The sequence below is a fragment of the Gymnogyps californianus genome, chromosome 2 (assembly GCF_018139145.2).
Source record: "Gymnogyps californianus isolate 813 chromosome 2, ASM1813914v2, whole genome shotgun sequence".
Taxonomy (NCBI): Eukaryota; Metazoa; Chordata; class Aves; order Accipitriformes; family Cathartidae; genus Gymnogyps; species Gymnogyps californianus.
Window position 1 is genome coordinate 75,742,473 of NC_059472.1, and position 15,300 is coordinate 75,757,772.

General features: G+C 39.2%; 1 long non-coding RNA gene across 1 annotated transcript; it reads left to right on the top strand.

The window, feature by feature from the left end:
• Window positions 1-306: 306 nt before the first annotated feature.
• Window positions 307-10,067, top strand: LOC127013519 (uncharacterized). Its single transcript, XR_007766085.1, has 3 exons — window positions 307-404; window positions 7,794-7,918; window positions 8,726-10,067. It is a non-coding gene; the product is annotated as an uncharacterized LOC127013519 (long non-coding RNA).
• The last annotated feature ends 5,233 nt before the right edge of the window (window positions 10,068-15,300 follow it).

A 15,300-nucleotide genomic window follows, 5' to 3' on the forward strand; every position in this document is an offset into this window, starting at 1 on the left:
CTCCAGGTGAACAATACTGTTGTCTTAATCAAAGCCAAAACTCAGTTGCCCCCCTTTCAAGCCTAAACAGGAATTCCTACATTTAAGTCATGTCCTTGTACCACCTGGGTGCCCCAAGAAGTGGTGCTGCTAAATGTTATCAGCTGTGTATTGTGCACATGCATAGTAACTTAGTTAATGGCTGTATTTCATCCAGTTTCCGTTAAATAAGAGGTTACAAAATGGACCCCTGTGGCCTCTAGCTATAAAGAGCTTTCAGATGAGAAGCCCTAATCCTTGCTGTGACAAGCCTCTCAAATGAGTTGCTGTTGTCTTCTGTGCTGAAGGTGGGTCAAGAGGAGTTTTGTTGTCACAGAGCCTCTGATGCTGAATGAAGACAGAGTTTGGAAAAAGACCATGCAACTGTAAGTAGATTAAAAACAAAAGGAAAATACAGAGTAATATAGGCTGCTCAGCACCTGATAGCGAGACCTTTTAATCTCAGTGTATGGGTTTCTGTAGCTTATGTATCACAGCACATGGTGAAAGCACCCCAAGTAACCTGGAAAATCATGAGTTGCAGTATACTTGAGAAAGTGTGAGCAAGTTCTCAGAAATGCAATATTCTGGAGAAACTTCTTTTGTTTAAACAAAAAAAGTGCTGGTCTACATGACAGTCAGTATGGACTGATTGAAAGGCCATCATTTAGAGGGAAAAAAAAATCTCAGTCTTTTATGTAAAACAAAATACTGTTTAAAAAAAAAGCTGTTTTCTTCTGTCTCTTTTTTTAAACTTTCTTTTGGTTAGAAAAGATATAAGTTAGAAGGCCTGCTTATTCCATCTGAATAGAAAGGAAGGAAAAAAAATCTAATTGGGGAAAAAAATAAGGCAGAGGGGTAGTTCAGAGAAACCAGCTTGTAGAAAGTGCTGAATCCTTGTTCCCAAGTACTTTATGGGCCTGGATTTCAGGTGGCTGTTACCTAATGTTAGTTAGCTAGAAAATGCTACAAAAAAACCCCAAACTTAACAGCAATACCATTTACCTGCATGATCTTTTCTGTGGGTGGTGTTCCTCTTACGTGCTTTTGCTTAATCTAACCCTAAAATCTCTCAAATTAAGTACATTGCACAAGCAGTGGTTGTTTGTAATACCTGTTGCTGTTTTGTAATTGCCTTATCTTTCTAGTGAAAAATGGCCATGTATATCTAATGTGAGTTCATTTACTAATTTGCTTCTTCATTCTTTTCACTTCTAGCACTTCTAGTTGCTCTTGAAATTTTTTTGTTAATTATTCTGAAACATAACTGCCTGTACCAGTTTAAAAAATAAATGTTTCTAATGCCTTGTATTCTTTTATTGGCTGTGTTATAAAATCAGGGGGATTTAAAAAAAAAAAAAGAGAAAAACAGTTTATATAAACTGCTTGATATTTTTAGAGCACAGGATCAAGCAGATCAGCTTTTAATTAGAAACAGATTAAACTTTGATCACTCCTGCAGAGCTCTCCAGCATTGACTGAAGGTAATCCTTACAAGCTTTGGAGTAAGCATAGTTGAGAGATCTTGCCAGTGACTTTGCATTTAAAATTGAAGTTCAGAAAGTCAAAGCAGCACACTAAAGCTGGGAAGACTTAGATCCTACTGGGGCATGGACACAAATGATGTGCTGCTGGGCAATGCAAAAGAGCAGTACAAACTACAAATCAAACGCTAAAGTGCTTCTAAGCTCTCAAGATCAGTTCATTGATTTATGGTAATGTATGAATATGTCTTTTTCAGCAAAACTTATATAAAACCAGATAGTATTGTAGCTCATATCTGAGGAATGGGAATAATAATCTTTGTTTCTGTAGTTTTTGGTCACATAAGCTAATGGCAGCTTCAACATGCAATGGAAAGGATCATGAGATTTGAGTAATGGTGTATATATGTGTTGCCTGTCTTAATAATCTTTCAGGTGTTTCTACAATGATCAGCTGATTTAAATTGCTACATCCATGTGCATCTTTGTACTTTAGCTTTGTTTCAAAAATTTACAGCTGCCAAAACCAGGCAACTTAAAAAGCCTCTTAAGGACAGAAGAATGCATGTTTATTTGCAAGAGAAGCATCAAAATTCAGCGAAGAATGTTCTCAAAGCTACCATTTAAATGACATGATTAAAACAGGGTGAGACTGCAGTGGCAAAGGTATCTCTGCAAGAAATTCAAAGTGATAAGATAGAACATGAAGCTTTCTCACTATGATTAGGGGTGAAAATAACTAAACTTTTGAGAAAGCTGGTTATGAAAGCACAGTCCTTTGTGCTTTATTTGCTTTGTTATGCTTTATTTAACTAAGTCTTTCTAAATGTTTGAACATTCTCTGTGCTCATGTGAGTGCACATCACTTCAGTGAGATTTCACAGTAAGCAATATTTTCTTCAAAGCAGTACAGCCCAGTGAACAAGTCAGCAGACCTAAATTCTGTGCCCAGCTCTAAGGCAACTCAGTTGGAAACCATTTTTCTTACTTTACTTGAACTTTTTTGGGATACCTTGCCCTATAGGAGTACCCTAGGTATATGGAATTTAATGGGATTATCTTATTCCTTGCTGGTAAATGATATAGTGACCTATTTGGCTCTAACTGAAGGGCATAATGGTTGGATAGCACAGGTGGGCAGAGGTAATGGTGACTGCTGTAACCCTCTGAACATCTTCCACAAGAGAGGCAGTCAGGAAAGCACTAGCCTTGGGAGAAGCTTTTCACTTACCTGTTGAGACTGAAATGCATTCAAGTATATGAGATGAAAAGAAATTTACTTTTGGAAGAAGCCTGGTGTTATTAATCAGTTGAAGGTGTGTGTCAATGTATGTGCAGCCCTGCACAGTCCTGTCAAGGTGCTGTGAGGCTGAGGTAAGGCTACCTGGCAAATTGTGTGTGTGCGTGAACAGACAGTGCTAGAAGAACACATAGGTATCTCTTTACATCTGAAGATGACCTGTTTGGTTCTCAACTTTTTTCAATCTAGTATTAATCTTTTATGTTTATCTCATTCTATGTTAAATTGGAGTGAATTTAAGTTTGGGGTTTTTTGGGTTTTTTACTCTCAGGGAATCTTGGTATACATGAGTTAGGAATACAGACAGTAGATGTTCCTGATACTGGGATTTCTGAGGGGAAACCTTTTTTGTCAGAAATGTGGAAATGAAGACATACTGATTTCTATGAAAACTTTTTCTTAGAGGAACAAATAAATATAAGTTATAACTTTAAAGTTAGCACAATGTTAATATTTTCTGAAGTGATTTGATTGAATACAGTGCAACTTTGAAAAACTGAATTGAGACTAAAAATTTCTGACTTCACAGAAGCAGAGTGATCTGATTAGCAAGAACTTTATTTTCAAGGGTTTCTTAAACCTAATTTTCCAGGAAAAGAGGAGAAAGTCTTGGCAGAGTACGTGCACTGAATTCCAATTTAGTTTTTCAGTAAACTTTATAGAAAGCCTCTGGATAGGTAGACGGATGAGCGGGGTTTTTTCACTCTTCTGCAACTGTAAGTTGACACCTGTCCCTGGTCTCTTCTTCAGACTGATGTGCCGTGACTGGCGTTTCACTGGCTCTTTCTGCTTCACGTTTATATTTTTGAAAAGTTTTTCCTGGCCCGAAGGCCGTCTTCCCCACCATAGCACCAACACTTGAGAAAGCCAAGTGTGGGGACAGGTGACTGTCACTAGAGGGTGCTGCACATCTAGATTTTTAGGGATTTTTTTCCCTCCAAAGTAACTGATAGGTAGCACTGTGGGTTGTGGTGTATTTAACGCAATTTGCTGCCGTTGTCATTCTGAACTTTCCGATTAGTTGTTGGATATGTCTGATCACTCTGATAAGAGAAATATAAGACTTTGGGAAATGACTAGGAGATATCTCTGCCTAGAGTTTGACTGGAGATACTGTGTGTGAATTTTTTTTTTATGAGCTGTCTTCTTGCTGAGCTTTGCTTAAATATGTCTGCCTGTGACATTTTCTGGCTTTGTCTTTTTTTTTTAAAGACATGCATGGTTCCATTTTTTTAATTCATTTTTCTTGAAGTTGTTGAAACATAAATGGGTTAATATTTTTAATTAGATAGGTTCATACTTTCTTCCAATGATCTTTTTAAATAACTTTTGCACATGCCTAACCCAGCTGGGTTTTCTGGTAATGTGCAGTGGGTGGGCAAAGCAATAGCTCATGCTTATCATAATGATCTATGCATGTAAGTGTTGTTACTTAATTGCTATGAACATCTATTGGCACTTTACAGCAAAAGCTATTGTATCTGAAAAACGTGAGACTGTGAGGTATGGTGCTGTGAAACAAAATAAATATGCAGATAGAAAAACACCTAAAACCCAATATTATTTTATTCCTTTTCTGTCACCATTTAAAGCAAGTATTTGCTTTTTCAAGCAGATGTTAGCAGCAGTATGAATATGGCCTGTGTAGCACCATGTTACAAGTTACGCAAGCCAGCTCTGAATGAGTTGGTATGGCTGAACAGTATAGGAGCTCCTGTTGAGCCATTTATGGGAAATTTAATGTAGCTGCCTACGTCTGGGAAGAACTTGGCCTACAGTAAGATTTGACACTTGGCTGCAGCGAGTTATATTTTGGGAAACAACTGATTGTCATACTGCAAGGATAGAAGCGTTGGCACTCAGGTTGCCACAGCTGCAATCTTTGTTTCGTTTTTCGGTTAACCCCTCAGATCTTAGGGAGGTGTCTGATTTGGGAATGGTAAGGCTTTGGCACCCAATTATCTCAGAGCTTTTGTCACTGTTTGAGAAATAAGAGTATGTCGTTAACACGGGACCCATCAGGAAGTCGGGCAAGGATTTTATTTCTTGTGTTGTGATTATCCTAACCAAGGAACAGAAGGGACAGGCATGACAAATGCTTACTTGAGAGGATACCTCTTCTACCCTCCAGTCCCCCTAAACAGAATGAAGAATCTGTGTCCATTCCTTTCAAATCTGTAAAGCTTTTCAGGGAAGTTTGTTTCAATGTCAGTATAAAGAGTTGTTGTGAAGCCTTCTGAGCTAGAAAACTAGCAGTGATGAGCTCACAAATTAAACACGTTACCAGAGAGGTGAGGTTGGTTATGTGGGCTTGCTGGGTATATTCTCCCTAAGCTACCACACTGCATCGCTAGCTGAGAGATTTGGTGACTTTGTGCTGACTGGTGCAGTGGGATTTCCAAAGCTCTGTACTGAGCCAAAGCTTGGTTCCCTGCTTTGCACTGAACCACTCTGGGGCGTGCCATGGCTGTTGGGTGTTAGAGAGAAAATACTGGATTATTCTCCAGCTCTTTTCTTTTGGGATATGTTCTCTTCTAAAGACTCAAGTTGGCTGGAGAGCCATGTTTGGGGAAAATACCGCTTCCAGTATAGTCAGAATAGATATGTTTTCCTTTGGTATATAAATGAAATGGGCATTTATCCAGTGAACTTCATGCAGGATTTTTCCACTGGTGAGGCACAACCATGTCAAGATGTATCATCCCACCTCCTCTTGGGTTTTGCCCAGAGCCCACCCTGTGCTCATAAGCAGCTTGTGTCCTTGCTCACCAGTTACTTCTGCCTGGGCCCTCTGACAGGAATGTCCGACACAAGAGAAAACTGTTCCTCTACTGACAAGTACTTTGCAGTTAATTAGTTCTAATACAAAATAAACAGAGATCCTTTTTGATAGGGCACAGATTCTTCCCCCCACCCAGGGGCTAACATTCTGCATGTCTGTTGTATACACACACACACACATATGCTGTGAGATGCCTGACCCCTTCCTTTCCACAATAAAGAACAATAAATGCTAGAAGATGTTTACATACTTTCTCCCCTTCGACCCCAAGTCTGAAGTTGCTGCTTTACAGTGGTTGCTGTATCCTGTTTCCATTAGGTCTGTGACACGTAAAGCAGTCAGGTGATGGCCTTGAATCAGAACAGACGTCATAGCCCCAAATATTTGTTTCCAGCGCTATTTAATACTCACTGTTTGCCCTAAGATAGCAAGTCAGCTTTTCCTATGGTAGTTTTCATTTAGAAGCTGGTCTGCAAGAAGCTCCAATTTAAACCTGATCTGATGCAAAGAAGCAAGCTAAACCATGGAGAGGTTGCAGATAAAGTGAATGCATTTTTAGTGCCAAGAATAGCTTTGACAGGATCCGCATACCGAATCCTCCTGCGTCCTCATGGCTTGGAGGGGTAAAAGATTCAGGTGCTTGGTTAAGACTCGCCTTTGAAGAACCGCTTCAGAAAACAGTCAACTTGTTTTGCTCTTGCAATGTGAATTCTGAGGAGAGATTATCATCTATAAAGGATCTAATGGTTTAGGCTCTGAACACCTGGGCAAAACTTAATCAAGGAGGAGAAAAAGTAGGAGCCGCTCATGGTGTGCAGGGTTTTGGTACTTGCTTTTGAGTGTCTTGTGCTAGGAACTCAGATTTGCTGAGTTTCAGGATCTGTCTTCTCAGATGCTTTTTTTTTTCCTCAGGAGTGCATGCATGAAGTAGCTAATTAAATCTTCCCTTGGGCTTGGATTTGGGATGGAGGGGTATATGCAAACTACGTCCACAGCTTGAGATGGTATTCACATTTGGCAGCAGAGAAATAAACTGAGGTTAAGGAATGACTATTGAGGCAAATCTCTGATTTGTACAGCTGAAACTGTTGGCAGAAAGTCTTTGCTTAGGATTAGGGGTTTTGACAATTATTGATCTTTATTGTATAAATTTTGCCTCAAACACTTAGTGATTTTGTCAATGAAATTTTATCAGTGATTTTTTTTCATTACCCTCAGCATAATACTGTTTTTGTCTACTGAAGATTTTCTCTTGAACAGGGGCTTTTAAGTCCTAGTCCTCAATCTTGTTCAACCCTAACTGATTTGAACTGATTTCCAATGAAATAAGTTCTTTTTTTACTAAGAAAATAAAATTTCAGGCAAGTGACTTTCCTCAATACCCTCTAAATGTTATAATTGTCACTAATCTGTAAAAATCGTAACAAAACCACATCATAGTTGCTAAAACATCACGACTGAAACAGTGTCATCCAATGCTTAAAAACATGAGCTACTACAATGTAGGTCAGGTCAGTCTTTTTGCTCCAATAGCATGCTTGCTTCTGCTCTTCGGCTTCATTTCTCTTACCCAAAAATAGCTAATACTTCTGGTCGTTAGGGTACTCGCAGAGATGCAGGAGTGGGTTTAAATCCTACCACAATTGACGTAGATAAGTATCAAACCTATTTTTGCAGTTGCCCTGACAGGTATTTTTGGGATGGCTTTGCTTTAGTTTGGACCCTACTAAGAAACTGTCATAAGCATGATCAGAATTACAAATCCTTACAAAAAAATTTCCCCATCAAAAAATTGATACTATCTCACCTGGGGAAAAAAAATGAAAAAAATTAATTGACCAAATCTTCTTGTGAGCACTATAAGCTCAGGCACTAACTTTCTTCCACAAGTTTCAGTGTATTTTGATATTCTTCAGTTACTGTATTAGAACATCCCAAATACCTAATTTAGAATAAAATTAAACAGCCCCTATCCATTTTCTTCTGCTCTGGTACCTGGACAAACAACAAAATTTGGGAAGTATTTACCAGTCTGTGTTAGGAATTCAGGGTAGTGATAGATGTTTCAAGAATTACCTTTATTTCTTACGTGCTTTGAGTAGTTGGCATTTTCATGATACCTTATGACAGCATGTTACCTTACTGACCTCTTTTGGCACAACACACTGCAATGCCTTAATTATTTTTAATCTCTTTTTAATGCCATTAGTGCAACTAGCGTGTTCTCTACTGCCAGTGGAAGTGACCAGTGATAATCTTCAAATAGCGTAGCCTGACTGTACCTGCTGTCTATTTTACCATCTAGTCTTTTTATGGACCTCAAAATTGGGACAGGTAAGCATCATAAACCCTGGCCGTCAGTTGGCATGGGAACAGTCCAGTTGCTCATCACAACTACAGTGAGTGAAATTAGCTGTGCCTTGAAAAATGTCATCTGGCCTGCTAGTGATTCATTTTGCAGCTGTACTCTCCAAAGTCAGGTAGTATTCCTATCCATATGAGGCAGATGAATATTTTTGTTCCACTGTGTAGGTACTTCAGTTTTTTCTGACTTGATCAAAAGTGAGACATAACAAGTTTTACCAGTCTCCAGGAAAAAAAAAAAAGCAGCTAATATTTTTCTGTCATTCAGGTTTGTCACTTTAGGTATTCATTATCTATGAGATCAGGCTCGGTTTGGTCAAAACTTCATTAATTTCTTTTACAGAATATACTTGGATGCCTCAGTGAAAGGTGCTTTCTTGGGTTTTTGGGTTGGGAGGTGTGTGTGTTTTGTTTCGGGGTTTTTTTTTTTTTTTTAAATTGCAATGTTTACAAGAATGGCAGAGCTGGGAGGTTTTGGAGCATCACCAAATCACATCATCAGAAAGCCTCAGGATCAATGTCCTAATTAGCATCTCTCAAGAGGAGGTGACTGCCCAAAATTCACTCTGCTGTCACCTCTATTGGCTTGGTGCTATGCAAATAAAGAAAAAAGCTACTGCAGGTTGATGATATGGCAATTTTGCACTAGTAGACCAAAAATAACAAAGGGAAAGAATTATCTCAGAGCAATTTACTTCAGAACAAAAAGACTTCAGTATCTCTTCTGAGACATCTGCTGCATCTCTAAACTTAAGATATTTTGTTTTCTTTCTTCAGGGTAAGATTGCCTAATAGGAAGGGACTGGGTCAAATTAGACTCTGTTCTCCTACCCATGTGTGCTCTGGCTTTTCCAATGTGACTTTGGTCCAAGCTGACGCCTAGGTAAAGGGTGACAAAAACTGAAGAGGAGAAAGTGCGGGAATGTCCCGGCAGGAGACTTTGTACTGGGGAAGGACTTGCTGTGGCTGCTTTAGTTCTGTGGGACTTCTCTGAAAGGGAAGGATGAAAAATCTGCTGTTCTGGCTGTTGTATCTGAAGCACTGGCAAGGATATTGCCCCTCCCTCCCCCCAGTTTACACATGCATTCATTCCTGATGGCGCATAACAGCAAGCAAAAAGCCAAGAAAATGAGCTTCTTTCATAAAATGAAACTTGTAAATTCATCTCCTCCAGAAATCCAAAGCATGATGGTGCAGTGTTGATCACTTTGTTATCCTGTGAAAAGATGTCTTTGTTCTTCATAGCAGTCTGGAAGCCAAAGGTTAAAGGCTGAATTCTTCCTATGCTTTTTCTCAGGCTGAATCTCACCCAAGAGATCAACCAGATCCAGACTTTGTGTCAGAAGCCCTTGCAAAAAAGGATGAGCTCAATTTGCAAATGTGTGAGAAAAGCCATGAGGTAAATGATTGATAGGAGAAATATGAGGGAGAGAGATTCTCTTTAACACCTATTTCATTCTGACATATAAACAAAGCACCTACTTGTTCACTTAGGTTTCCTTTTTTAATGTAATACCAAGTAATGGAGGGAAAATTGTTCAGTCTCACTGAACATGTTATCCCACTTCCTTGCAAGTGTGCCCAGAGTACAATGTCTCCCATCCAGCACTACTCTAGACCTTCATAGAAAAGCCCTGGGTCTTTGAATTTCTTTGTGCACCATCTTGTTTATCAGAATACGATTTTTTTTTTTTTAGTTTCCTGACTGGAATGGCACCTGTGCCACTTAAATATGTTAGAAATGGCTGCTTCTCTCTTCACTGAAAGGAAGACATAATTCTGGGGGTTGGTCACCATTGCTTGATTCCAGCCTTTCTGCTATCTTTGGGCTTGACTGTCACACGCAGCCTTCCTAGAAGAGATTGTATGTGTGTCTAGGTAAATGATGTGCAGGTAATTAAAAGTCTAAGATTTATATTTAGAACTAAGCTAACATTTGAATTTGTATAAGCTGTCTGTGCTGTGCATGTCTTCAAGGCCAATCTTTATTTCAGGTAATAGCAAGTGATATTTGAAGGTGAAACTTTGCATTTTAGTATTTATTAGTAACTTTTTTGCTCTAACTTTATTTATCTGTATTGTTGTGGAGTCTCAGGCTTGGACCAAAATAATAAATCTGTCCCATCCTCTGAAAACATTTTAGTGTATTCTTTCTGGAAGTGGTCCTTGGGGTAACCCTGTAATGAAGGCACTCTAATTTTCTGCCCATATGGCTTTCTGGTGAACAAACTGTCATGAAATCAAAATAAAAGCTCTTCTAGAATGATCAAAATGCATTTAGGGAAAAGCTTTTTACCATCCTGGAAACAGGACACTTGCCAACTGCATCCACTAACAGCTGCTCTGAACTTTTTATACAGCATTTTCTCAAAATGGTGTATTAGGTTTTGTAGGACTATGCATTCTTATCCAACTTCTGATTTTTAGAGCCAAAGTAAATGGTTATGATGAGATTCAGAGTACTAAATTAGCAAGTAAAGTACTATAATACTCTATTAGCTAGTAATGCAGCCCCTTTGTATTAAGCCTAGAGCTGGAATACAATAAAGAATTGAAATTAAAAGGACAGTTTGGAATAGGTAATGTTTTTACATCATAACATTTTCCTTTGCCTTGTGAAGGTGTATCTTGTAGGCAGCATACCCGCATTGAGGCAGCTGCCCACATCTGAAAGAAACCATGAAACAGTATGTATTGATGGGGTTAGCCACTCTTTAAGAAAAAGTACATATATATTAAAAACCCCATGCTTTTACATATAAGTATGCATTTATATGTCTCAGCTGTCATAGCACTCCCAGAAGTCTAATTGTGAAGGTTTTATCTGAATTGAGTCTGTCCAGAAGTTCATTACTCAGCAAGTCCAGATGCTATTGTCATCCATACCTGAACCAAATGCTGACGTGCTGGAGCCTCATGACTTTCTGAAAACTGAATCTCTAACAAGGTTCATGGTTTCACTTTCTCGTAATGACCCCTGTTATTACAGAGCAAGAGAGTACAAGGCACTATGAGACCAGAAGGCATTCAGTGCATTTTCTGGAGTGTCCGAATAGCAGATAATCATTCGGGGCAACAGTGAGCCAAGGACTTTTTGTTAGCACTTAATAGTAAGGATGATCACGATGCAAAGTGAGAGGCACTGTTTGTGCTGCTCTTCAACTTTAAGCTCATTGGTTCATATTGATTAAAAAAATACATAGTTTAGTTTTCTTTGTTTTGGGAATCTTTTGGTAGGGAGCATTTTTATAAGCATGATAGTTTGTTTGAAAAGTCTCTGCAGATAGGAAGACTAAGAGATGATGATTAAAGTCCTGGGGAAATAGAGACCAAAACTTTACACTGAGTCTTATGGAAAGTCAAAATAGTCTTTGTGTGAATTTTAGGGTGGAATGGCTTATGGGTTTTTTAAGCTTCTTAGGCTAGCAGTGTTGGTGCACACTTGGCATCATAAGCCTGTGCTATGTATACAGCACAGTAAACAAGCTAGCTTGAGGCCTGACAACAGCCTGGTGTTTCATCTTCACTAACTAGATCTGCTCCTCTTCTAGTTGTCCTATGCTGTGAGAACAGTTTCAGGTACCCAGATACCTGTGCTAGTTATGAATGAAGTTGTTGTTCCACCACTTCTACACACAGAAGTGTACAGAAGACACAGTATGAAAGACATCCTGGGACTGTCGCTGGTTTTTATTACTCCTTTTCTATGAGACAACTCTTTTATGTAGATAGCCTTTCAGGCTGTCAAATGAACCTAGTTTTGAATTATTAGCTTTTAACATTTTCTAGATTTTTTTAACCTAATGAATTAAATATGCTATAGAAAAGCAAGCAGAGTTTTCCTCCTTAGCCCAGAAAAATATATTGTAAGCTTACAAGAGTGATGCCCAGGCAGATGGGTAGATAATATATTGGACAGGTGTTTGACAATATTGTGGCTTAACCCCAGGCAGCAACTAAGCACCACACATCTGCTTGCTCACTCCTCCCCCACCTCACCCCTGGTGGGATGGGGAGGAGAATCGAAAACAAGTAAAGCTTGTGGGTTGAGATATGAATGGTTTAATAATTGAAATAAAAAAGAAAATATAATAATAGTAATGAAAAGGAAGATAACAAAAAGAGAGTGAAATATAACCCAAGACAAGTGATGCACAATGCAATTGCTCACCACTCGTTAACTGATGCTCAGCCAGTCCCTGAGCAGCGATCCGCCCCTCCTGGCCAACTCCCCCCAGTTTATATACTGGGCATGATGTCATATGGTATGGAATATTCCTTTGGCCAGTTTGGGTCAGCTGTCCTGGCTGTGTCCCCTCCCAGCTTCTTGTGCCCCCTCCAGCCTTCTTGCTGGCCGGGCATGAGAAGCTGAAAAATCCTTGATTTGGTATAAACACTGCTTAACACACTGATGTGTTTAGTTGTTGCTATCAACATTATTCTCACACCAAATCCAAAACACAGCACTATACCAGCTACTAGGAAGAAAATTAACTCTATCCCAGCTGAAACCAGGACAGTCAACAAACTTTATTAGCAATCATGAGTTTCCTAACTCTAGTCATAAGTTGCTGTATGCTGCAATTTGCTGTTGTTGTACTTTTATAAGCCTTGGGGCAAGGTATTATGTGTAGGACAAATACTGCTTTATGTCCTTGCTGATGTCTGTCATTTGATTAACTTATGGTGTTTAATCAATCTTGGCTTGAAGGACAGGCCCTGGTCAGGTGATGTTGTCAAACATACAGTCAGAGAGTCCTTGGGGAAGAAGGAGGAAGAAAATGGCAGGTTCTTTGTTGTTTCTCTCTTGCCAACAGATACAGAAAAAATATAGGGGGTAAAACACATGTGAAAGTCTTGAGCATGTTCTCTATCACCCTTGCTCAACAGATGGTTAAAGAAGTCCATTACCTATTAAGCGTTTGTGCTATATACTTTATTTCATCTGAAAGTAAGACTTTAATTATCTTGTAGCTTCAAAAGAGACCAGAGATTTGTTTTCAATATCCTTGTCAAAGCATGCTGTCTGCCAGTTAAAGTCTTCAGATACCTGGAGTTATAAGCAGAGAAGACAAAAGATTATGTGAACTCATATACTGCTTCATGTTGGCTGCAAAGTGTAAAAGGAAACAGGGAAGAGATTCAGAAGCAAGTTGTGAAAAAAAGTATCAAAGACAGAAAATGACCTGTAAAAGACACCAACGCAAATATCCTTTAAAAACAAGAAAACAAACAAAAAAAATGCTGCTTTGGGGTATCACTGTGGTCTAGTTACCTTAATATATGTTTGAGGAGAACCTCAGAGCTGTGATAAGGTTGAACTCCAGACTTTATCGGTCAGGAGCTGAGTGCACTGGAGATCCCCACTGCAGACAGGGGCCTCCCAGAGTCCCTGCCTGCTATGCCACTCGCTGCCTTCCCTTCCTGCTCCTGCGGAGTGGCAGCAGTGCTGAGCAGTGGTGTTGGCAGCCTGGTATTGGTCTGCAATGAGCAGTACTGAACATGTGAATGGACAATTCTTGTCAACAAATTAGCTAATATCACCATTGAGATTTTGGGAAGACCAGTGTGTAACTCTATGAGCTGTCAAAAAGCTTCACATTGACAGCTCCGTGGCCATTAAGCAATGACACCGGGAGTTAACAATCTGGACAAACTCCCAGTTTGCAGCCTAAAGTGACTTTCACCTTAACTCTGGTGTTCCTTATTTTTTTTCCCCATTATTTAACCAACTTCTATTCTGACAATGCTTAAATAACCAATTATTAAATCATAAATACAGACTGTCATTTCAGTAAGCCATGTTGTTTAGAACAACTTTGTCTAGAGCCTTAAGGTAAGTATCCACTGAAATAACAAGGGAATATCTTATTTCATTAGAACTTTCAAATTTAAAAGAAAAACAACAAAATCTAACTTTTAGATTGTACTAGTTATAGAGCTATGAGGGTAACTCTTATGAAGGTGACTTCTAGGAAGAAGCAACTAACAAATGAAACTGAAAAAGCAGTCAAAATCTTAAAGGATAACTTTCTATTTGAGGTGCCTTGATTTTGATCCCAGATTGAGACAGTCTTAGGAAAACTGTACTATGAGAAAAATACCCTGGGAATGTTAAACTGTCTGCAGCTGGATGTCTAAGTAAATATGGAAATTCACCAAATTGCTAGTTGCTCTTGAAATGTTTATGCATGTAATAGATGAAGACGATTTGGAATAACCTGGAGAGGTGGGTGTTTGCATAGCAGTAGGAAAGATGTGATCCAGATCAGAATAAAAAGCAAAACTAAGAACAAGACATGCATGAAATTGTATGGACATGATGAGACTGAAATATCACCCAAATTAAACAAAAAAAATCTTGTTTACTTATAGCTCAGAGTTATGTGGATGGTGAATTAGTTGGGCTAAAACAGGCTTGTTTATGCAGGATACCACCAAATAACCCATCTTCAGTGTTACTTGTGTACCTGTGGGGGTTGTCATGCCTTGTCTTCACAGGACACGAGAAAATCACAGTGCATACCAATGGACACCAGTCAGCACTTCTGAAGGGACATAAGTGATACAATATATTAGGAATACGTGTTTTACAAACTCAAATATTTCAGTGTGCCTTGAATTTTTTTTTTGCATCTGGTCTATTCAGTGTTTTTAAGTAAACAGCAGTCATACATATAGAGGCAGGGAAATGGGGAAACATCATGCTTCTGTGTGGATTATACTATCTTACTTTATATTTGTTTGTTTTTTCTTGGCAAGAAATCTTCAGAAGAAATACAGTAATGTATGTAGGTGAGGCACTAACAATAACAAACATGCCTCCTGGATAGAAAACGCAGACTACCTTTGACAGCCCTCCAAGATTTATGCTATCAGCCAAATTAGTAGTGTTCCAATTAAAGCAAAAAGCTACATTGCCTACCATGTTTCACAGTTGTGAGATAGGGTCTCAAAATTACTCGGAAGTCCTCTGTGGCTGCTGCTGCTCAGTGGCCTGGGCAAGCAGACAGCCAGGGGAAGTGGTGACGCCTCCATCCCTTCCCACTGCCTCCGTCTTCCCTATCCCCAATGGACCTTCCCTCCAAGGGTCAAAAAAAGAAGTTCTGGGGTTTTGGGGGTGGGGTGGGGTTAGTTTCCTTGGTGGGGAGAGGGGGCCCATACTTAATGCAGTTTAACATCTGAAGATGGAGAAACTGTTCTGAGCATCCAGAGATGAGGAAGGTGCTGCCTTTGGACACCTGAACTTGGATGTGTTGGTGCAGAAACGCTTCTCCCTTAAGCCTTATGATGTGACTTGAACATTTATTGATGGTGGGAACCATAGCCTGACAAACACATCTTTCCACAAA